General features: G+C 40.9%; 1 protein-coding gene across 11 annotated transcripts in view; it reads left to right on the plus strand.

The window, feature by feature from the left end:
• The first annotated feature begins 3,946 nt into the window (after positions 1-3,946).
• nfasca (neurofascin homolog (chicken) a) overlaps positions 3,947-26,469 on the plus strand; it is a 96,488-nt gene continuing 73,965 nt past the window's right edge. For all 11 annotated transcript variants that reach the window (XM_063911137.1, XM_063911131.1, XM_063911134.1 and 8 more), the window contains exon 1: positions 3,947-4,195. The gene's annotated coding sequence lies outside the window, so the exon portion shown is untranslated. The remainder of the gene's footprint in view (positions 4,196-26,469) is intronic.

Consider the following 26,469-nt stretch of genomic DNA (forward strand, 5'->3'; position numbering starts at 1 on the left):
ATGCTGCATACTATTTTAATCCATTTTCAGGGCCTTAGACAGATAACACATTTTAAAAAGCATTTAAATACTGACTTCAGTCCTTATCATTTAAATTCAGTGTCATTTCATTGAAATATTTATATTAAACAAGTTATTTGACAAAAGCATAACATTTACTTGACCACTTGAAGTGGTTACTGGATGTGATGAGGTGTGTGTGTGTGTGTGTGTGTGTGTGTGTGTGTGTGTGTGTGTGTGTGTGTGTGTGTGTGTGTGTGTGTGTGTGTGTATGTTTATGGTGGCTCAAGTGCACTTATCTTGATGTCTGTTTGCTTGTCTGTTCAGATCTGAGCAGAGGTCAACTGACTGGAGTCCATCTGGGCACGAGTTGATGTTGTTTTGGCTTTTGTTTGTACAATGTGTGTGTGTGTGTGTGTGTGTGTGTGTGTGTGTGTGTGTGTGTGTGTGTGTGTGTGTGTGTGTGTGTGTGTGTGTGTGTGTGTGTGTGTGTGTGTGTGATAGTCTTGGCGCACGTCTTGAGGAGCAGCAGAGGGGAGCTTAAGGTTATTCTATTGTTGTCAGGGCATATTTTAATTCTATGCGAGGGTCATTTGCATGGCACAGCTAGCGGGGAGGGTTGGGGGGGTATTGATTGTTTGGGGTTGCAGCTGGAGACAGAAGGGAGCTGAAAATGCTGGCCGAGGCCAGGAGGTCAAGCTTAGATACACACACAGACAAACACACACACTCCAAATAGATACATAAAACTGAAAATGTCTGTGTTTGTGTGTCTCAGCAGGCCTCGGGCCAGCTTAAACTGCAGGGGGGGCGGGGGTTCTTCAACATGAACCCATCCCCCCTTCCCCCTGAACTTCTCTCTCTAGACTTGCTCTTTCTGCATCATCCATAACTTTTTCCAGATTTTAATTGATTGATTGTCTTCCCTCTTATCACCCTGTTTGTGTTGTTGTACCTGTAGGTATTAAAAATGACGAAATGATTTAAAGTAAGGTATGATTAACATTACGAAGCGGTTTTAGTGTCCACACAGTCTCAGCATCTAGGCCAACTTGACATCTCTCTGGTGCTCTTCCTGATCAACAGATGGGTTCAGGTTCTGCACACGACATCTTAATGGTCCTTACAGGGGGGAGGGGGGGGGCAGGTTTGCACTCTGCTTAGGCGAACAGCTTCATATGTAGATGTAATTATTGTCTTCCGACTTAGGGCAAGACAGCAGGTAATGGCTCGTCCACGCGGTTCCGTTGCGTTGACGCTTGACGCACCGTTCCCATTCAGTTTGAATGGGGTGACGTCAAGCTTTGCCGAACTGCATTGTGGTTCCGTTGCTTCACTTTGCTCGTGTTGCTCGCGGTGAAAGTTGAGAAAAGTTCAAATTTTCAAGCGTCGACGGAAGCGCCAGCCAATCAAACCCCGTGTATGCAAATATGCCAGTACAAGCACTAGCCAATCAAACTGCGTGTATGTGTGTCTGGGGCGTGAGATTAATGTGATTGGTTGTTGGTCACGTTAACCCCAAGCGCCAGACCGGCGAGCGTCAACGCAACCGAACCGTGTGTACGCTGCGTTAAGGTGTATATCAACATGTTGTGTAATCCTTTACAAACTAAGTCGTATTTGAAAGGATTGTGTTCCCTATTATATGGCTGTGTTCATGTATTTTTGCCTGGCTTTACACACACACACACACACACACACACACACACACACACACACACACACACACACACACACACACACACACACACACACACACACACACACACACACACACACACACACACATTTTTGTCTTGTCCATGAGAAAAATTCAGATTGCCTCAAGCCGAGAGGGTTTCCTCGCCTGCACTGCATGCATGGACAACTCTGTGTGTTGGTGTGTGTGAGATGTTAGTGTGTGTGCATGCATGCTCTGCATTCATGCATGATCAGCCCTGTCTTCTCCGTGACCCGCGTGTGTTCTGCGTGTGAATGAGATCACGCATCGCTGAAAAGTGTGTTTGAGATTTTATAGGTTACATGTACATGTGGGGAGAGTGGGGGGGACGCGCCATTTTATTTAATCAGAAAGACCCTCTGAGATCTGTGTCTATAATACAGAGAACCACTAAGAGAATACATAAAGACTGCTCATTTAACATTATCAGCTGCACATCTGGTCCAAACATTCACTCTTTAGCAACACAGATGTTAATTAAAGTCACGTCGTATTTTTCCTCTCGGAAAATCCCAATTTACAATGTAGTGAAACAGAAAAAACCTCAAAATTATTGATAAATGATATATAAGAAATGTTCTGTTGATCCACAAACCAAATCATCTCCTCCTAGCTACTTCTTATGTGATAGTGATTGTGCCTGTAGCCAGAAAAACTGAAATATTAGCTTTACTACATTATACTATACCTAAAATACACATTTTGTGCTGCCAGGAGATGACGTGATGCAGCACCAGGCATCCAGTGGACTCATGGGATAGCTTTTCTCAAGCATTTACTCAAGTATTATTTTGGGGAACTTGTACTTTACTTGAGTATTCTTATTTTATCCTACTTTATACTTCTACTCCACTGCAAATTGTACTTTTTACTCCACAAAATGTATTTGACAAAATGAGTTACTAGTCACTTTATACATTCAGATTATTAGATAAAACCGAATATAAATGCACTTATAAATAAACTATGGTATATAATAATGGGTTACGCTATCCAGCAGTATATAAATTCAATAAGAGTAGCTCGACTTCAACTAGCTGTGAGACTAATGCGTCAACAAAAATAATCTGGTAAATGAATATCACTTTCATTTACGCACAGTAATAACTTTTACTTATGGTACTTCAAGTATAATTTGATGCCTATACTTTTGTACTTTTACTGAACTAACATTTTTACTTGTAACAGAGTCTTTTTCAGTGTAGTATTTCTACTTTAACAAAGCTTCAGAGCACAGAAAGTCCAGTCTTAGGTTTGTCATTATGGGGCATTCAGTGTTGACTGATTGAGAGCATAATTGAAGCCCTTCAGGGTGCAAGTGAACAAAGTGAAAACAGTGAAGGGTCTGTACACTTTATGATGACACTCTCAGCTCTGATTGGTCGATTGATCCTCTTATATTGGAAACCATGCGAACACATTTGTTGTGTTCTTCCCGGTCGAGTCTAACAACTAACCAGTGTTCAAACTACATTAACTCATGTACTGTACTTACGTACATTTGAGGTACTTGTACTTCAGTATTTTAATTTCATGCTACTTTTATACTCCTACTCCACTTTGTTTTGAAAGCAGATATTGTAGAGTACTTTTAGTATATTTTTGGTGCTAATGCTTTTGTACACTGAAACACTGAAATGTTGACTTTAATTAAATGCTTTATGTCAAAAGGTTACACATAACTGTATTAGGTTAGTTGAAAGCAATGATATTAAGTTTAAATAAACAATAATTGGTTCAACTTAATATTATTGCTTTCAAATAACTTAATACAGTCATGTGACATTTGTTGACATAATACATTTAATTAAAGTCAACGTTTCAGTGTTTTCAGTGTGCTTTTACTTAAGTTTTGAATGCAGGACATTTAATTGGAACAGAGTATTTCTACACTGCGGTTATAACTTTTACTTAAGATCTAAGAGAACTGCAAATAACTCCACATTTCTTCTGAATCCTGCTCTGTGATGTCAGACGGGCGTGTGGGCGGGGCAAAGGTTACTCTCAGTATTTGACTTGCATCTGTATGTGGGACAGTTGCGCACAACTCCTAACGTGTGCGTGTGTGAGTGTGTTTGACAGCAGTGGAGCTTGTGTGTGTGTGTGTGTGTGTGTTTCTGGGGCTCATTAATATTCATGAGGTGGGAGGGATGAAGCTGAGGGGGCGGTGACAGATGGAGAATCAGTGTGTGTGTGAGAGAGAGAGTGTACAGACCGGGAAACAGTGAGAGCAAAGAGAGGCAGAGAAAGGGATAGTGAGGAAGAGGGAAACGGATGGAGAGAGCAGAGTGTAGGGTTTTGACTTCCTCCATGGTTCCAGTTGTTCCATGCTCTGTGTGTGTGTCTGGAGGTGGATTTGACTGAAGACGCTCCGTCTTTGTTTGCTGTTTCTCTCTGGTTTCTTGGAAACTGAAGGATTGATGGGGATGGAGATACAACACACTGCACTGCTGTTCACCTGGACGCTCCTCTGAGGTATGCATGTGTGTCTGAGCTGAGTGTGTGTTGTCGAAAGGTGCAGAAGAGTTAAGCCAGCATATAAGGAATGAATACCATTGTTCGATAACTTAGAGATAAAGTCAGGATTTGCTAACTGTGGGAAATAACTTTGTGAACATGCTAGGTTTGTGTTAGTGTTCTTTAGAGGCTCACAAAGACACTGGTTGTTGAGACAATGTTTTATCCATGTGGATCGAACAGACAGCATCCAGGGTACTGTACTTTATCGTGGGTTTGAATGCCCCTCAGCTCCCAGTCTTTGTCCACTGTTAAATCTGTGAAAACATCGGGCTGAGTTGGAAACAATAATATTAAGTTTAAATGAAAAACATTATGTTGAAGTCAATAGTATTGCTTTCAACTAAACTAATAGAGTTATGTGAAATATGTTGATATAATATATTTAATTAAAGTCAACGGTTCATTTTTTTCTTGTACTGCAGTTGTGAAACTTTAATTCATTTTTAAATGTGTTATTCTGCATAGCTTCTGCTTTACTACAGATAATGGTATTGTGGGTGGTAGAATATGTGTACTGCAGCTACCAAATATTTAATATCTTATCATTTAAAATATTTCACTGTAAGAAATGTCCTTTTACATTGTTGTTCTTTCAAATCTCTCTATTGGCTGTTTATTGAGGCAGAAAGAGGAGAAACGCAATGTGGTGTCTGTACACACACACACACACACACACACACACACACACACACACACACACACACACACACACACACACACACACACACACACACACACACACACACACACACACACACATGCACAGTCTGCCACAGTTGATTGGAATATTGATTTTGTGTTATTAAAGGTTTCCTCATTGGTCACAATTACTTTTAAAGCGACTGCTTTTTGGTTCTTCATGTTTTGACATCACACTTTTCGCTTCAACACTGGTTATAGTTAATAATAATAATGATAATAATAATGATAATAATAATCATAATCATAATAATAACAATAATAATAATCATACATTTTATTTAAGGCTCCTTTCATGACACCCAAGGAGACCGTGCATTTTGTTAAATAGTTAGGTGTCTCAAACTAATGTCTGGCTGTTTACACAAGTTTGCTCTTATTGTTACTAGTGTTGTATAGTATTAGTGTGTATTGCTGATTTAATTAATAAATTAATTAATAGATAATTGTGTCCTTCTTTGATCCAAGTATCATTACAGTATATACCTCAAGTGTTTATATGTGATTGTGGAGTATAAATGGAATGGTATCCAAGACTTCACAGATTGCATTACAGACTGTGGTCTAATCCAGAGTCTGTAGCCTGGCACTGGTCTTAATTTGACTTAGCGTGGTCTGGCATCGGACTCAATATGTCATGAATGAATTAGCTCAGGAGTGACACCATCTCCAGTCTGCTGTAAAACACAGTAGGAAGAACAACTGTCTTTTTGGATCAGACATGAACATGTGCTTTAGGACTGACCTCCCTAGATGAACATTTCAGATTTTAAATGATCTCCTTAAATTGGTCATGCAGTAGTGATGTCGGGTTTGTCTAATGTCTGTTGACATATTGCATTATTTTTTACACAACAAACAGCACATCATGTCCACTATAGATTCCCTGCTGAACATAATGTTTACAGTTAGTCTTGATCCAGTAGAAGAACTTGCAACTAAATTATGAAAATACACTTTACGCTCCATCCCTTCCTCTTCTGGACATCCAGTGGACTATGATCTATTAAATGTTCATTTTACTGCTGTTTACATATTGTTTGTCTTTAAACATATCAGCAAAGAACCTTTTTGAATGTGTCTTTCAGAACAGTTGTGTCTTATCTCTGGAAATGTTGAGTCTGTGTGATGTAAGCTGTAACGTTATTAAAACACCATCTACGTCTTGTTACCAGTGGTTGGCTCATGGCCTGTAGAGTCATTATGCTGACCTCTGCTGAGGTCACAAAGCCGGATCAATAACCCAGATATTTTTATATTTATCAGAAAAGATTCATTAAGAAGAAGTGTTCTGCTGCTACTTCCTCTCAAGACCTTACCCTATTGAGTGTCTGTGTATGTCTGTGTATGTGTGTGTGTCTGTGTGTGTGTGTGTGTGTGTGTGTGTGTGTGTGTGTGTGTGTGTGTGTGTGTGTGTGTGTGTGTGTGTGTGTGTGTGTGTTTGCAAGGATTATTGGATTTATACATCTGAAGTGTGTTTTTTCATGTGCAGGTGTGTGTGTGTGTGTGTGTGTGTGTGGATAAGTGTTTGTTGAGGGATGCAGTAGGTTGGACAGAGCGTTGAATAAGCACACACACACACACACACACACACACACACACACACACACACACACACACACACACACACACACACACACACACACACACACACACACACACACACACACACACACACACACACACACACACACACAAAATACAGTCCTTCCTTTGTTTGGGAGCATTGTGAAGAGGAGGTTAATGCACCCAGAAAACAGAAAGAAAAAGAGAGAGAGAGACCCTAATGGACAACGACGGGCCATTCTCTGCAAATATTTGGCCGAGTGGTTTCATACTAACATCCCCCCCTCTCTCCATCTTTCCTCCCCCTCTCACCAAGGCCAAAGGGAAAAGATCAGAACAAATTGTCACTCTGTGATCTTTCCACATAACATGGGTTTTTTTTTTATAGAAAGAACAAAGCCCAAGGCCGTGTGTCTGATGCCAGTCCTGTCGGTGCTGGGAAGCAGAGGAACGGATGTGGCTTTGATTAAAAGTTGTTGTGTGGATTGTTTAGACATCAGCAAATCATTACTACAATCAAAACCACATTAAATGTCCTGGATCCGATAGCTTAAACACTCACAACATAACCAAATCACAACATAGAGTCACATTAAAGACACAGACACAGGAATGGTTGAAGTTAAAATGTTATATGCGTTGTACAACAAATATAAAAGACAAGAATTGCATTTGCACCAAATGAGCAGACAGTACATGTCTCCAGAAATGGAGAATTACCACAGCATTTATACACCTTTTGAGCATACGTGCAACTGCATCATTATACAAACATACAGCTCCGGAAAAAACGAAGAGACCACTCCAAATGTGTCTTAAATCTTTATCCCTACATGTATGGCAGCCATTCCAGTGTCTGTTGAATTCCAACACAGAGAAAAATGGTCAGTAGTTTATAGAATAAAGCAAAAATAAATAATAGTTTAACTCAAAGACATATCTATAAATAATAAAACCAGAGAAACTGATCATGGTGAAGTGGTCTGTTTTCCGTGGCTGTATGTCATATAACTCCTTTGGACATGGTGTGTCCATGTACTGTTAAACCTTTACCTTACGGTAAACAAAAGCATATAGAGATGTTCTGTACTACAAGCTCAAGGGACCCCTGTCTCGAACAAAACTCAACGATTAACTCAAATTTAGGATTTACAACACATGACAATGTACAGAAAAAAAAGTCTTAACAAAATCAGAAACAGATCTTTATTGTTTCACGTTCAAAACTGCTCAACATTAGCAACACTGAAAAAGCTGAAAAGTTGACTTTAATTAAATGTAATCTGTCAACAGGTTTCACATAACTGTATTAGGTTAGTTGAAAGAAATAATATCAAGTTTAAATTAAAGCAAATTAGGTTCAACTCAAAACTATTGCTTTAACTAACCTAATACAGTTATGTGAAATGTGTTGACATAATACATTTAATTAAAGTCAATGTTTCAGTTATTTCAGTGTAGTCTCATTCAATGTATTTGTGCAGTTTAGTATTACCTTCGCAGAGCGCAGGGTACATTCAGGAAAGGTGCACAAGCAGTGGAATCCCACGACTTATACTAGTGATGCTAGATCATTTTGAATGGATTATTTCTGGGGTTTTGGTTTTATTTGTAGGGCAAATAAATTGCATGTGATTAGTTTCTGTTCGTCATATTAGCGGCAGGAGGGTAACTGTAGACAGAATCGTTGCACTAAACAACAATGGAGGGTCCACACCTTGTCACACTACCTGATGGTGTCCGTGTCAGATGCTCACAAGGGCCCCTGACTCTCTCACACATTCACAGCAACACAAGCACATGTTTTACTCTTCAATTCATGTCATGGATCGCCAACAGTATGTCCTCGCTGTGCCCAGGATCAAAACTGTATAGTCACAACTTCATGCCAATAGAAAGGTCTCCAATGTAAACTCATAGCATACGTTAAAGATATTAACATGAAGATATTAGAGGATAATATTCATAATTTAAATGTATCTAATATTTAGTAAATGTATTGGTTGTTTTTTGAGTGATGGGATCTTAATCTAAATCTTAATTTGCGCACAGACTTAAATTCCAAACCTGTGTGCAATGACATATACAGGAATATAGAGTTATGTTTGAGCAAACAACAATTTATGAGTTATTTTAACTATGCCCAAGTTATTTTGATCTAGAGGACTTATACCAGTAAGAAAACATTTTTCTTGCTGTTTTTTCATGTTTGTTTCCATTATAAGTTAATTAAGAAATCATTCCAGTATCTGATCTAAAGCCACCTGGTATGATACCAGCAGGTTTTCTAAATGTTCTTTCTCTGCGATTAATTTACAAGCTGAAAAAACACCAATAAACAGAATAAAATAAGCATCGGTCAAATACGATGTGAAGGATTATAGTAGCATATTTTCCCATCAGTCCTCAATCTGCTCCCCCTCTGTATTTGCTCTCCATGCTGCTGCTTGGACCAGTATTTACGTAACTGCAGAGATTTAGCTGTAGATGTAAGGTTAATCTGTTGGCTCAAAGTGTGTGTGTGTGTGTGTGTGTGTGTGTGTGTGTGTGTGTGTGTGTGTGTGTCCCACTCCCTGTGTGCAAGTGTGTGTAGCCCTATCTCCCGGATAAGCACTTATCAGCAGAATGTTCCAATAAAACCATGCATGCAGCAGGCTCCTGTCATGAAATATTCTGTTTGAAAGTTTTTGATTCTGCGCTGACGGTCATCCCACACGATGCTTTGGATTACAGGCCTTCCCTCTGCTGGGGGAAGGGATGCCTTTTTTAGTGCCAGGAATTATTGTTTCAAGTCAAAATATCCTCACTTTTACAATCAACTAAATTATTTTTGAGTTACAATCAGGAAATATTTATCATGGCAACAGTAGAAAACCTTGTACAATAGATGCTCCTTAAAGGCAAGAAAATTGAGAAAGGAGAGGAACAGAATGGTTAATCTGCAGGAGAACATGCGGGGAAATGCAGTCAGTGATTATTATAAAGAGAGGAAAATAGCAGGGTCATATTTGTGAGATGTGGAAAGAGGAGGAAGATGTTAAAGAAGGTCAAGAGCCAGACTTGGCTGACTCCAGGTGGGGATACAGATGTTGAGCCCATGAGCCAGGTACTTAGCCTATATTACTGCACAGGCCTCCATCTGTGTGTGTGTGTGTGTGTGTGTGTGTGTGTGTGTGTGTGTGTGTGTGTGTGTGTGTGTGTGTGTGTGTGTGTGTGTGTGTGTGTGTGTGTGTGTGTGTGTGTGTGTGTGTGCTTGAAACAAGGCCCGGGGAGAGCTCTCTGTGTTCCACTATGACAAAGATTAACACTCAAACACAACTTCTCTGGAGCATGGAGGTAACCTACAAAGAACTCTTGTGACGGCTCAGGGCTGCGCTCTCAGTCCTGTCTGCTCCACATTCTCTCTCTTCTTTAACCTTCCTGTTGTTCACAGGCAACCTGTTTCTAACTGAATTAGTGTCGGTATAACAGCTTATTTCATGTGATGGTCACAAAAATCACATTTATTTATACTGAATACTTAATGTAATCTAATTATGAATCAGAATACCTTTATCTGTCACACAGGGGAGAGCCAAAGTGAAGATGGAGACACAAAATATTCACTATTATATAAAGGGCATGCACATTTAAAATAACAGTTATTCCAATGTGTGTTATATTTACATTTATAACATCTGGTGTTATTATGTTCTGCCATCTAACATTTTTGAAATGGTTTATACCTGACCTACGTTTCACATGTACCCATCCAGATGTATTATTCTGTTCTAAAGCAAAGTTAACATAAATAAAATATGCTGCATTTTCTATCTCAAAAATAAGGTTTAATGAAAAAAAAAGCAGTATATTGACCATAGAGGACAAAAAGAAAAGGATAACTTGATGAAACTGGAAGACAACACAAAGGCTAACATAGTTTGAGACAGACCGATTCTTTCAACACACAGCAGTGCAATCTGATTACAGGCAGAGAACACATTTTATGAATATTTCAACAAGAATACTTACCTTGGATTAGGTGCAAAAAGAGCAGTGGCCTTTACACTGTTTAAGAAAGGCTGGATGGTTAATACAGATTAAATGTGCAAGGTAATGGAAATAAAAAGTGTGCCCTTCTGCCCCTTGCTTAAAAATAAAAAAGCTACATAGCTGTCTTGCCCGTTAAATCAGTGTGATTGCTTGGGAGCTATTAATGTTTCGGTATAAAGATCATTTCTAGTGCGAGCGTGCCCAGACTAAGACATTAGGTCTGAATGGAGACACACAGGCCTTATGAGCAATGAGAGCCATCATGACTAAACACACAGTGACAATGAAATATTGCAACACAAATGCAATAAGGAAGATTAAAGATCACTAGTGTAAATAATGAAATAACAAATCGTTTCTACCATAAAGCCGGTACAGTTTGATGGCTGCTCCCAATCTGAGCATGCACTTGTTCTCATGTATTTTTCCACTCACTGACTCTGTTGATTGGTTTGGACTCAGGGCTCAGCTTGCCATTGGCCATCGCTCCACTCACTCGTGAAATGGTTCCTTTAATTTGTGACCAGTGCTGCTGCTGCTGGGATAGCCTGCTTGATCCTCTCATTTCCATTCTCACAGCTACCAAGCTATGACAGTATGGATTTATGAAACTTGGTCCATTTCTTCACCTTGTGATTGGCACATAGCAAAAAGATTAAGATAAAGTGGATTTAAGATTTTCCGCCATAGTATCTTTGTGGAAATGTCCTATATTTTTTTTTAGCAGATTCTGAAATGTGCTTAGAAGAAGTGTCTTCTGTTTTCTAAGGATGCTCTGACATCATTCTACAGTTTCACTCGTTTAATATCTTAGTAGCCTACTCAGTGAAGTTCACATTTATTTACATGATCTGAAGGGACAGGCTCATTGTGATCCGGCCCGTCTTGCAGTCTTAAGTTTGAGTTAAAGTTTTTAAAGCACTGTTGGGTTTGGAGGCAATAAATGATTAACCTCCTGCTCCAAACATAGCGCTGTTTACTGAAAGGATCATAATAAAAAGTGAACAAAGCAAGGCGAATACAAACGTTTAAAGTTTTACTTGCTGCAAGGGGGTCCGGTCAGGGTCTAAGAGTTGTAAGCTCTTCACCTGGACTCAGCCAACTCCGACGTGGGCTCCCTTGCAAACAGCTTTTATTAAGTTTCAAGGTTGTACAACATGGTCACGTATTATCTGGTGTGAGTGGGTGTAGAGATGATTCTTTGTCCTTATCTTCACAAATACAAGATACAAAATAGAGGAAGCAGAACTGGCTCAAACCAGTTCTGAAGGTTCACCCTGTGTGTCTTATGCAGACTACATCGGTATTGTTCTGTAGCTAGTGGAAAACTACTGGCAGTTGGTTAATACAGTAATTGAGAATAAATGCATTAACAATAATATGGAAAACATAATAACATGACAGTCACACTGGACTACAAAGTAAATCAGTATTTACACAATGATTATATTCTTAACTTCCCTAACAAGCACTCTCGGTGTTCGGCCTCAGTGAGTCAGCATCTGGCCACAGAGACACTCACTCTGCAGGACAATGGCAGGCCGCAGCGTATCATTTGTCTGTGGAGAAGGTTATTGGCTGCAATCTGCCGTCCCTCCAGGCCCTGTATGTGTCCAAGACCCTGAGGCGGGCAGGGAAGATTGTAGTTGTCACCCCTCCAGCCTGGACATAAACTGTTCGATCCGCTCCCTTCTGGCAGGAGGCTGAGCCCCATCAGGACCAAAACCTCATGTTAGAGAAACCGTTTGTACTGGCCTCATCCACAAGGCCCAGGACCCCCACTGACACTGACTCTTCTCCCATACCCCTCCCATAGGCACATCATGTCGGCCACTCAATCATGCACATTTCTGTTCAATGCTACCTCTCCACATCCACACAGCTCTTCCACTTTTTTACTCCTGATATTACTTTTTGATATTTTGATATTTTTCTTCTAAACACACTTTTTATTTCAAATGTGTTTTGACACACACTATTTCTATATCTGCTCTTGTGTAATTGTGTACGTATATGTATGCACCACTCAAGCTAATTCCATGTATGTGTTAACCTACTTAAACTTGATTCTGATTGTGACATCACACATTGGTCCGGTTGAGACTACAGACACATTTAGTGGACACAATTTGATTTTTTTTTTACTTTCCATCTACATAAAGGCTGCCAGATTCATACTTTGAAAGACCTTTAGAAAACCATCTGCAGATTAAATTAATATGGAAACAAAGTAAGCTTTTAATTTCAGAGTATTAGCCTGGTCAGACTCCAGTAGTTTGTTGTAGTTATCAGAGGCGTTTTCTTTGTACTTTTACCAAAGTTCTATTTATTTGTGCTTTTTAACGACACATTAAGTCTGTAGATCATGCTTGCTATGAAAAAGCACATGTCTCCTCTTAGGGAGGGACATGTAGATGGATGTGTGTGTGTTTGTGTGTGTGTGTGTGTGTGTGTGTGTGTGTGTGTGTGTGTGTGTGTGTGTGTGTGTGTGTGTGTGTGTGTGTCTGTGTGTGTCTGTGTGGGTGTGTGTGTGTGTGTGTGTCTTGTACCTGATAGATATCGCCAAGATTCAAGATTCAAGAAGCTTATTTATCCCGAGGGAAACAGTAGCAGGACAAAGTGGGAAAGTAATACAAAGTGAGAGGTAAAATCAAACTAACATAAAATAAACTAAGAAAGCACTAAGTAAAAGTAATAAAATGACAGTTAATACGTAGGTATATACAATATACAACAATACGCACTGTGCAATTTAGCGGCACATCTAAAAATAAAACAAGTATAAATGAAATAAAGTGATACAGTGGAATTGGATAAAGTGACCTTTTTGCCAGTGGAGACTGTCCCTCTGACCTGATATAGATAAGTTAAACAGTCTGATGGCCACAGGAAGGAAGGACTTCCTTTGGCATTCTTACACCGGGGGGGGGGGGGGGGGGGGGCTGTACGAGGTTAGCACCTGGTGGAGAGGGTGAGCGTTGTTATCCAGGATACTATGCAGTTTACTCAGCATCTTCCTCTCAGACACCACCAACAAAGAGTCCAGTTGGACCCCCAGGACGGAGCCAGCCTTCCTGATGATCCTGCTGATCTTATTGGCGTCTGCTGCCCTTAGCCTGCTGCCCCAGCACACGACACCAAAGAAGATGGCACTGGCTACCACCGACTGGTAGAACATCCTCAGCATTATGTTACATACGTTGAATGACCGGAGCTTCCCCAGGAAATAGAGTCGGCTCTGGCCCTTCTTGGAAACAGCCTCAGTGTTCTTGGCCCAGTCCAGTTTATTATCCAGGTGTATTCCAAGGTATTTGTAATCCTGGACAACATCCACAGTCACACCGTTGATGGAAATGGGTGTGGGGGCAGATTTCTTCCTGCGGAAGTCCACCACCAGCTCCTTTGTCTTGGTGGTATTGAGATGCAGAAGTGTTAATTAGATTTGTCAGCAGCTTCAAACACTCACCAACCCTCACATTATGTTATAATCACACACACACACACACACACACACACACACACACACACACACACACACACACACACACACACACACACACACACACACACACACACACACACACACACACACACAGGAAGCTCCAGACAGTGTGAGGCTCAACACTATCTCTCCCTTGAACAGTCTCAGCAAAATAAAAACACCTTAACAAAAGTGTACACGTGCACAGACACACGCATGCACACACACACCACCACCCTGCCTAATCCCTTTAAACCTGTCCCCACACACACTCACGCTCAGAGATGTACAAAGACACCCTCTCTCACACCTTTTAAGCACTCGAGCAGCACAGTAATCACCACACACACACACACACACACACACACACACACACACACACACACACACACACACACACACACACACACACACACACACACACACACACACACACACACATACTCACACACTGACATGTCACTCATTTTAACACCATGGTTCCCCTGGGAGGGGGAAGTGGGCTTTTCCTCACAGTGTTCAAACGAGCATGCTAACACACTTCATATCTTAAGTACACACACACACACACACACACACACACACACACACACACACACACACACACACACACACACACACACGCACACAGTAAATAGTGTATGCTGCACATTAATGTGATGTGTGATTCCTCAGTGGACTGCTGAGGTCATGTGTAGGCTGCCATTAATATATCATGAAGAGGGTTCATGCAGGACACACCTTTTCTGTTTGTTTTTAAAGGATTGTTCAAATATAAAGGTTCTTCCTTCTTCTCGCTATGTCACACAGGACCCACTAGAACTACTGCAGCCTAATATTGGGGTTTATTATGTGTTTAAAACTAAAGAATTCAGATTTAATTTTGTTTAAATGCTTTTCACTGCATTGTAGTGTGTTTGCCTGGACACATTTGCCATAACTGGCCCCCTCCTCAGGTTATTACAGTCATTAAAGTAATTCCACAAGGGGCTGGACCGTCCCTCTTACACACGCACGCACGCACACACACACACACACACACACACACACACACACACACACACACACACACACACACACACACACACACACACACACACACACACACACACACACACACACACACACACACACAGAGTTGTCTGTTCCAATTTTAGGTTTCATAATTAGGCCATTACGAAATTTCATTTCCTCTGGTTTCCTTAGCCCCCACTTTGCTCTTTTACCCCTCCTCTCTCTTCCACAGCTGTAAATGACATTAGGTCCATAATGGGATGTGTGTTTGTACTCATAGGGACATAGTTAAGAACACACCTTCCTGTCCTCCGTCTCAATCTCTGTTCATTCATGTATGTAGGAGGACAGTACATCTGTCCCTCCCATCTCTCCTTCATCTCTTCCTCTACACACACAGCTGCTATCCTGTCTTCACTTTTAGTCGGATTTATCATATATAGATAATATTCAGAATATCTCAAACACGCAGCTCATTTCGTCTTCGTCCCGGCCTTTAGCAACTCTGCTTTCTGCCTTTTTATTGACACACTAACAGCCCCATGTGAGTGAGTGTGTGTGTGTGTGTGTGTGTGTGTGTGTGTGTGTGTGTGTGTGTGTGTGTGTGTGTGTGTGTGTTTGTGTGTGTCAATAAGTGTTGTTGACATGAGATAGGAGTACTAGCAAACACTTGAAAAGAATATCTGATGAGTACTCTGTACTGCATGGCACAAACCTTTTCAATTTCAAAATTCAATGAATGGTATAGTTGTACTTACTGAAATGTGATGTTTGATGGATTTCTAATGTCTTAATGGCTTCATATTTGAGCTGAACCTTCTTCAATACTCCATGCTGGAGGCATGGAAACTGACTATAATCAGCGTTTGGCCAATGTTAGATTTATATGATTCTATATATAATTATATGTAGGATATTAAGCTGAACGAGACTTACTGTGCTCACTGACAAGATTCTTTCCCATATGATATTTTGCAGTATGAGTTAAGCTTAGTGATTCCTTATGCAGCTGTTCAGGCATTAAAGGACATCTTTATGCCGCTGCTCCTTCATAGTGTTAGGGATCTACACACCAGGCACATCATGTTTATTCATCCACTCTCTCACTTGGGAGCTTACAAGGCAATTATCTTGTTTTTAACACACGTCTCTGACATTGCCATCAGGCAGATTTTTGTATTCATTAGAATATTAAGTAGTCACAATAGTAAAAGGCCCAACATTTAGAGAGATTTAGTGTTTGTGTGCGCAGAGAGAGGAAGACGGGGAGAGAATTATGACCGTGGGGTGAGAAGGGGTGCACCTTGTTCCCTGTCTAGGATATACAGGATGCATCCACACACACACACACACACACACACACACACACACACACACACACACACACACACACACACACACACACACACACACACACACACACACACACACACACACACACACACAGACACACACACACACACACACACACACACACACATACACACACACTCTAGCCAGCTGTGGGCTAGACTTTGAACTAATACCTTGTGGATTTTACAGCACATACAGTTGCCCTTTTTCTGAATTCAGCTTTTGTTGCAAAAAAAAACACACACAGAAAAACAGAGACTCCTTCCCTTTCAGCTGTATGCTCTTTCTCTGTATCCCCCCTACTCTCTCTCTCTCTCTCTCTCTCTCTCTCTCTCTCTCTCTCTCTCTCTCTCTCTCTCACACACACACACACACACACACACACACACACACACACACACACACACACACACACACACACACACACACACACACACACACTAAGATGCAATGCTTTGATAATGGCAAACCCACCTCCAGCCTCACACTCCCGCTGCGGATGGTCTCCCAATCCAACTCCTCATCTGTATCCCTCCTCACCCCCCATCATACCTCCCTCCCCTCATCCTCCCCCCATCTCCTACCCTCCCACTCTTTTGAGCTGTTGCTAAGGAGCCGTGGTGAACGGGGAGTTTTCTGATTGGACAAGGAGGAATGGAGTCGGAGGAGAGGAGAAAAGAGGAAGTTTAAAGGAGTGTGTGTGTGTGTGTGTGTGTGTGTGTGTGTGTGTGAGAGAGAGCTTAAAGGGGGGTCGCTGGAGGGGGATGGAGCAGGAAGTGAAATCCAGATGTGCTAATTAGGTGCTGTGTCGAACCCAGACCCACCCGGGGTGATGGAGGCATGGAGGAATATATAGGATGCAGGGATTGATGGATGGAGAAATGACTGATAACAGGAGAGGAGAAGAATGAGGAAAAGAGGGAAGGAGTGATAAACACCTGGGCCAGGTGAGATGGATGTGATACGAGATGGAGTTATGAAATAGGTTAAAACAGAAAGAGTGAGAACTGAGTGAACGCAGCATTATCAGACAAAAAACAACGATCAGATATGATGAGACCACGCTGGCACCAAGAACAAAAGAACAACAGAGAGGAGAGAGGAGGGAGATAAAGAGAGAGAGAGGGAGAGGTGATTCAAAACAAGATGAGGACTGTGAGGGGGTGAGAGAGAAAGAGAGAGAGGGCCAGGCGTTCATTTATTATTTTGGAACAAAGGAACTTAACTGGACAGAAACTTACACACACATCCTGGTTTTACTATACATCTGGGGGCCAGCTCATTTTCTAACCTTCAACTAAACTAAATCTGATCCTGAACCCAAACATGGATCACAAATAACTTCTGTTTGCACGTGTGCTCACCGTTCACCTTTCAGAACCGTTGTCTGTATAAAGCCGCCACCATTTTAATACACAATCATTGGCAACGGTTTGTTCACAGTCTGGCTCAAGGACAAACGAATCCATCATGACTTAACCTCACAGACAGGATAGGTGTTCTATGAGAGACCAACAAGTCATTTTGGCTTTATTTGTTCCCTGATATTACTAGTTTCTTAACCATAGATCCAGAAGCAAAACTAAACTACAGCCTATTGGCTATAACCATGATCGCATAGCCATATAAGCACACTGTAGTTGCTTTGAGGGAATTTGTGACAAATATACATAAAAAGTAAGCATTGCATTTCCCTCTGATCACACACCAACGTTGTCAGTGAACGTGATGTATTTCGCCAGACTAATCTCAAAAATCACATTCTAGTGGTGAAAAATCCAACTCCTGTATTCTTTAACGTGATTTAATTCATGGCCACATTTTATAAATGCTGACCTGCTGTATTCAGCACAGACCCGTCCAGACTCAAAATGATTTGTCAGCTGATATCAGTGTTCATTTTGTCCTCTTTGTTTGTAAGGACATTCAGTCCTCATCAAATAGAAGCCCACACACACACACGCACGCACACACACTCACAGACACACACACACACACACACACACACACACACACACACACACACACACACACACACACACACACACACACACACACACACACACACACACACACACACACACACACACACACACACACATTGTAGGTAGGCAGGGACGATTCAGCCTTAATAAGCCATTTCCAGTGGAGCAGGGTCCTGTCAGAAGCCTCTGGCTGAACGCTCAGAGCCGGCCTAACATTTATTTAACCTCCAGCTGGCTGCAGCCCTCTCATCTGCTGCTCTGCCCTCTCTCTGACTCACTGATGGCCCTGTAGTGAGGAATAGAAGCTAAACACTGCACAATACAAAGAGCCTCATTACATATGGAAGAAATACGGCCATGGTCCCATTAGAATTAAACTCCATCAGTCAGGTTAAATCATGCTTCAGTACGGAGTGGTAGACTCAACACGGTGCTTTTGTTCTTGGTTTCTTTAAGCTGTATTGGAAAGCCTGTTACTGGCCGATGAACACATTTGGGGGGCTGCCAGCCCCCGGTGGGTGGGTGGGGTTTTCACTGGGAACATTGTGCCTGGAGGGATCACTAAATAGCCTCTTTGTATGTCATGAATATGTGATGTCGTGACAAAGGTGAGGGGACGTCTTTCGTGTGATTCGGATTTCAGCAGGAGGTCTTCAATATTTCAGATAAGGTAAGGAGGAGGAGGGTTCTTTGTTTATAGATATCCAGAAGAAAGCTGTCAGAAAGCCTTGAAGCTGGTTATTTTTTTGGTTCTTTTGATCTTTTTAAAACTGTCTGCAAGTGGATGTGACATGAACACAAATGACTGTTAATTAGTCCAGCAACTTCTGACTGAGAGATGAGAGGCACAATCTGAGATGATGTGGAGGACTAAATCCAATGTCCTGATTTATTATTATATCTTTACTTTTAGAGGAAAGAGAATGCAGGGATTGGAAAGGAGATACAATATGTCTTGTACTACACACATCTTGAGGTTCTAATGATAATACAATAAGTGTGGTCTCATAGGAGAGCAGCAATTAAACTGGGAGCCAGTCCAGAGTGAGGTGTTGGTGTTTATGCTTCATCTGGGTAATAAACCTGGGCAGACAACGTGTCTCCCCAGCTGTATCTTCTGTTCTTTCCTCACTCTTTTTCATTCCTCTTCACTGTCTATCCTTTCAACCCTGATCTGCTCATGTTAAACCCTTTTAGTATCCACACATTACACTTGAATCTCTTGTAAACTTTTTAAAATGTACAGATCTAATCTGTTTCACTCCTTCTCAGTATCCTTTCGTTTGCATGCTTTGCAAGCCCTACAAATACACTTATATTGAGTTAACTTGATTTCACTGGGATTTCCCTACAATCATAAATATCAGTGCTGATTCCCCTGTTGGTGCCACACTGAAAAAAATGAGTCTAAAATGTTGACATTAATTGGTTGTATTTTGTCAAAAAATGTCACCTAACTGTATTAGGTTAGTTGAAAGCAATAATAGGGTTAGGGTTAGGGTAAGTTGAACCAATTATTTTTTTAAATTTAAACTCAATATTATTGCTTTCAGCTAACCTAATGCAGTTAAGTTACATCTGTTGACATAATACATTTGATTAAAGTCAACGTTTCTATGTTTTCAGTGCACATATAGTGTGTGTTTCGCTCTATTTCACCTCTTCCTCTCTTCTCCAGCCCCTCTTCTTCTCTGTTTCTAATCTCTCTTATCTGCTGTCAGCATCTTTAACCTCTTTCTCTCTTGTCTCTCCTCACCCAGCCTCCCTCTCTGTCTGCCTGCCCCTATCCTGTCTTTGCGGGGATGATGGGTGGAAACTGACAGGGGGTATCAGACTGATTGGGGTCCCCCCGCCTCTTGTCCTTTCTGTTCAGACAGTATGAGCTGCAGAGGATTTGGATGGCTTGACATAATGTGGTGTTGTTGTGTGCTTTTTTCTTTCTTTTGTGAAGTCTTTTTGGGACTATAAACTCATAAAGCTGCAGTGTTATTGTCGATAGGGTCACCTAGTTAGCATGAAATACATGCTGATGATAGGCTAGACTGATACACACCTCATGACTGATTTTGATCTTTTATTAAAAGCTGGCGTCTGATATGATACGGTGCCCAATGACTGATTTGAAATGTAATGTTGGCTCACACAATTGTGGTGTGATTATAAACTGTAGACCAGTTTTAGTGGAGGATACTACAAGATAACCACAGATGTGACTGAAGAACTATAATGTTTGGTCTGTTCCATCGAGGTGGACCATAATGCAATGCTGCCATCACTGATGTTTACACAACAGGTCACAATGATGCTGTGAGTTAGGTTGAACATTTACTCAACATTTACTTTCCATTTACTCTTTATCAAATGACAAAAATGGTTCTGTAATTGCTCTTTAGAACATAGTTTATCGGCTTCATTTACCTTCCAAAAGGGTTAAAAAGCACAATTTTATAAATGTGCTTTACATTGTGAAACTCTTTGGTTAAAGCGGGAATTAAATCAGTGTTTAAACAGAGGTTACAGTTTTGTTTTGCAGAGGCATCTGCTGAAGTGAGCGTGCTAACTGACTAGCAGTGAAGATATCCATCTAAAGCTTATGTAGAGTGCTACACACGATATAAGAAATACATTACAATATATTATTGATATGCCAAACTACTACAACTAACATATAAATATAGAATGACATAGGCTTTTTTAATCTCTGATGACTGCAAAGGGTAGAGAAACATTGTGTTCTAGGTTAAATTGACTACATCTGTTAGTGTTAGGGGAACCTTCGTCGTCATGGTTACAATAACACCCACTTGGTAAAGTTAAAGGCAAAATTGTGCTGATAGTAGAATAATGACAGAACAAACAAAGGTCTGCTCTGTGGACTAAAATTATTTAGTGCACTGAGCAGGGTTGGTATTGTTATTTTGAGAATTGTGAATATTTATTACTATTGTAATCACTGCTAGTATTTCCTTTTACAAATTACTAATGTGTAACTTTAGGCTGATACTTCTTGCATGCAAGTTATTCCCTCAAATGCGGCATTAGCATGCTCTGCAAGTCCTTTCATTATTATAACTCCAGCATACTGTGCTACAGAAGAAGCCGTTTGAATGATGAGTTTCAAAGGATCCATTTCAGTGTGTTCAACTTTTTAAGGAATAAAGGAAATAACTGTCAGTCGGAAAGACTGAGGACTTTATTTTGATTAGAAGCACAGATTTAGTCCACGTGTTTGACTCTATGGACTTTGCGTCCTGCCCTTTCCTCTGCTCTGTCTTTGTTTCATCTCTCCTCTCTGGCTCGACTCACTCCTGTACATAATTTTAATTCTTTATCAGCTCTCTTTCCCTTTGTCTATCACTCTCTCTCTCTCCTGCTCTTTTATTTTCTGTCTTAACTAGGGAACCTGCTCAGCTGCTCCCCACTTTGTCTCCTCTCCCAATCTCCGTCTCTCCATTTGCTCTTTCTTTCCCTTTCGATTTAAAGTAGGTCATTCTGCAACATGGAGCTACAGCTCCTGCCAAGCATGACATCCACATACACACACACACACACGTATTGCCTGGCAACCGCACGTTCAATCCCCACACCCCCAATCATCCTCCGTCCTCATTTCCTCCCTCTTACCTTCCCTGGAGGTGGTGCTGGTTGCAGGGCTGGGTGTGCAATCTGACACCGCTGTGTTCTGTCCCCGCTCTGCTTCCATCCAGGGTCTGAGGTTAATTGAGCGCTGTTGGTCCAGGAAGGGAGGGTTCATTTCATGCATAAATATAACTCCATATTAATGTCTCTAGATGTCCAGCAGAAGGTTTGCTTAATCTCAACTAAATGGAACTAAAGCATGTCTTAGAGATGAGATGTAGAAAGAAGGGTTGGATTAGTTTAAATTATTGCTACTACAATTAACATATTGATCATTTGTGCCAGTATGAAACTCCTTCCTGAGCTTTAAAATGCTTTTCCAGGTATTCAAAGCAGTTCCAATAATGATTGTAAGTTGTGTCAAGCACTTTAGAAAAGACATAGTAATAGAACATTGGTTGGCCTTTGAATTGGGCAAACTTCTAGACTTTAGGGGAAAGTAAAGACCTCCCAGGACAGTTAATGACTTTGGATGTACATCTTTGAAACTATAAACTGTTTCGGTTTGAAATACAATGACAGTGTACATTGCATCTAGTGTCCTCTGAGCAACAGAATCCTTGAATTTATCAGTACTATTAAACTGGAAGTAGGCGTGTTACACAGCAGCATTTTTCTCAATTACCAGAATTGCGCGTTTATTTGATAGTGATGCTAGAGTTCCTGTTCTTATTGTTTGTATTCTAGATTTGATTTTCCCTTCATTCACACAGAGCTGTTCAGCAGCCAACTCTCTATCCAACATTACAGAGCCCCTCCCCAGCACATGAATGCATCACAAGTCAACCATTTAACTACTTTGTAGGATAACATATTAAATGTCATGGCCTAGCATTAAAGTGTCTCCCTGTTGATGTTCATGGATGCACTGAAATAAGTGGCTGCCAGTCCGATAGGAGGAGCAACCTAAATGTGACAGCTGTATGCTTTAGAAAAGGTAGAAGGTAGAGGCAATACAAAAATAAAATAGAGACTGAACCCAAAGCCATACAATATTTAAACGTACAGTACAGTAATCTGTAATGAACAAACAGTGACAACAACATAATGATAATATCTCTTTGCTGTGCTGAATATTGAATCTGTTTTCACAAACACTACTAATAATGTCATTGCAAGCGAACATGATGCCAGCTCCCCATTATATTAGCCAATTACCCCAGGAGCCCATCAGAGGGGTCTTTATGTCAACCCCCTTATAGATCATATACACTGAGGAAGTGATGTCATTGTTATAGACATTTCCCCCTAACCTCTTTAGCATGTGACCCGTGACCTTCCAGTGTGTGCATGAGCTGTTTATCGCCATGTCTTCAAAATGTGTGTGTGTGCTTATGCGTGTGTGTGTCACAGTAATGGACAGGGGTTCAAAGGCCATAGCTAGAGGGTGAGTAGGAGCGTTGGGATGTATGGGGGTGGGAGATAATATGCATGTATGGATACATAATACACATGCACAAACACACACACACACACACACACACACACACACACACACACACACACACACACACACACACACACACACACACACACACACACACACACACACACCTCTGGGACAGTCATTAGTGAATTGGTAAGTGCTAGACCTGTTATAGATCAGGGAATAGCAGGTGATAGACTGGACATCAAAGTGCCCCCCCTCCTCCCCCAAACACACACACATGCTCACAAAACACACACTCTCTGTATTGTCCCATGAGGCTGTTGAAAGTAGTTCAGAGAGGACAATTTGAAGCTGGCGAAGGTTCAAATAAAATGCGGCCATTTCCACTCAACTGCACATCACATTTCCTTTACCCGGGCAGTCAGACATCATTTTCCAGACATTTGACATTTGAAAAAAAAACAGATTGTTCAAAGATTGTTGTTGGGGTGAGGCGGGGTCAGGTGCTGCTGCTACCCGAGCTGACAGGCAGACTGTGTGTTCTGTATTTCAGAGAGATTACACAGTGCTGCAGCCTCACTCACACACGGTCTGCTCATACTACCACTGTGCCCTTTGGCAACGCACTTAACCCAGTTAAACATCTCTCCCCCAGATGTTCAATACATACCATCATGAAGTCAACACTGGGCTTTAAACACATTACATGAACACTGTAGTCATCAGATAAAGTTAAAGAGTCCTCTCCTGCTGGTGTTCAGGTGTATATCAGTATGTAGTGTCTCTACTTTAAAGAGTTGTCTCCTGCTGATGTTCAGGTGTATATCAGTATGTAGTGTCTCTACTTTAAAGAGTCCTCTCCTGCTGATGTTCAGGTGTATATCAGTATGTAGTGTCTCTACTTTAAAGAGTCCTCTCCTGCTGATGTTCAGGTGTATATCAGTATGTAGTGTCTCTACTTTAAAGAGTCCTCTCCTGCTGATGTTCAGGTGTATATCAGTATGTAGTGTCTCCACTTTAAAGAGTTGTCTCCTGCTGATGTTCAGGTGTATATCAGTATGTAGCGTCTCCACTTTAAGGAGTCCTCTCCTGCTGATGTTCAGGTGTATATCAGTATGTAGCATCTCCACTTTAAGGAGTCCTCTCCTGCTGATGTTCAGGTGTATATCAGTATGTAGTGTCTCCACTTTAAAGAGTCCTTTCCTGCTGATGTTCAGGTGTATATCAGATGTAGGTCTCACTTTAAAGAGTCCTCTCCTGCTGATGTTCAGGTGTATATCAGTATGTAGATGTCTCTAGTGAATTAACATTCGATATCCGCAACTGATTCGTTCTATCATATTGTCATGTTCAATACTTTCACAAAGACGTCCTCTCCTAGGACAATGATCGTCACTTTTGCCATTCAGTGTATGAGTTTTCATTACAGTATCTACAACCTCATTGCTGATTCACAAGTGAATTAATATTGCACTGATATGTAGATCTTACTTCATTAGAGTACTCTACAATTGATTCTGATAGTTCATGATCATTTCAAGATATTTTAATTACCTTTTTTCAAATCCTCTCTGTCGATTTTCAGATATCTTAAAATAAGTTTTGCTAGCGAATGACGTTTCAGAGTCTATCTGTACTGAGTTTTGTTCAATTCGTTATGATATCTGAATGACAATTCCAACTATCCAAAATGTAATTCGACTATCGAGACGTGTTGATCTCTCAAGGTGTTAATTCTGGTAGTCAAATGTAGCTTTAATTTAAGGCTTTGCATAGCAGAGTCTGACACTGCCTCCCATGATGCATTCGAGTTGGAGAATGTTTGAAATGGACAATAAACGTGTGTGTGCGGAGTTAAAGAGCTTCTCGTAAAAATGGTTTCATAGTATTGACTGTCATGTATTGCGTCTTACCTCAACTCAGGCAGCGTGTCTCGTGTGTTATGTCAGTGTATATAGACTAGTAGCGTCTGAACCAAAAAAAGAGAGGGCTCCTGTGATGCTGGGCAGGGTGTATCAGTCAGTTTGTAGAGTCTCTACTTAAAAGTCCTCCTGCTGATGTTTCAGGTGTATATCAGTATGTAGTGTTCTACTTTAAAGAGTCTCTCTGCTGATTTCGGTGTATATCAGTATTTTAGCGTCTCTACTTTAAAGAGTCCTCTCCTGCTGATGTCAGGTGTATATCAGTATGTAGAGTCTCTACTTTAAAGAGTCCTCTCCTGCTGATGTTCAGGTGTATATCAGTATGTATTGTCTCTACTTTAAAGAGTCCTCTCCTGCTGATGTTCAGGTGTATATCAGTATGTATTGTCTCTACTTTAAAGAGTCCTCTCCTGCTGATGTTCAGGTGTATATCAGTATGTAGCGTCTCTACTTTAAAGAGTCCTCTCCTGCTGATGTTCAGGTGTATATCAGTATGTAGTGTCTCCACTTTAAGGAGTCCTCTCCTGCTGATGTTCAGGTGTATATCAGTATGTATTGTCTCTACTTTAAAGAGTCCTCTCCTGCTGATGTTCAGGTGTATATCAGTATGTAGCGTCTCTACTTTAAAGAGTCCTCTCCTGCTGATGTTCAGGTGTATATCAGTATGTAGAGTCTCTACTTTAAAGAGTCCTCTCCTGCTGATGTTCAGGTGTATATCAGTATGTAGTGTCTCTACTTTAAAGAGTCCTCTCCTGCTGATGTTCAGGTGTATATCAGTATGTAGTGTCTCTACTTTAAAGAGTCCTCTCCTGCTGATGTTCAGGTGTATATCAGCATGTAGTGTCTCCACTTTAAAGAGTCCTCTCCTGCTGATGTTCAGGTGTATATCAGTATGTAGTGTGTAGTGAAAATTAACATTTCAGATATCCGCAACTAGATTCTTCCTATCCATAATTGTCATTTCAGATACCCACAAAGACATTCCTCCTAGGACAAATGACGTCACTTTTGCCATTCATGTGTATGAGGTTTCTCATTACAGATATCTACAACTCAGTTGCAGATATCCACAATGTGAATTACAGATATCTGCAACTGAATTGTAGATATCTGTAATTCCAGTTTGAGATATCTACAATTTGATTCTG

The sequence above is a fragment of the Eleginops maclovinus genome, chromosome 20, assembly GCF_036324505.1.
Source record: "Eleginops maclovinus isolate JMC-PN-2008 ecotype Puerto Natales chromosome 20, JC_Emac_rtc_rv5, whole genome shotgun sequence".
Taxonomy (NCBI): Eukaryota; Metazoa; Chordata; class Actinopteri; order Perciformes; family Eleginopidae; genus Eleginops; species Eleginops maclovinus.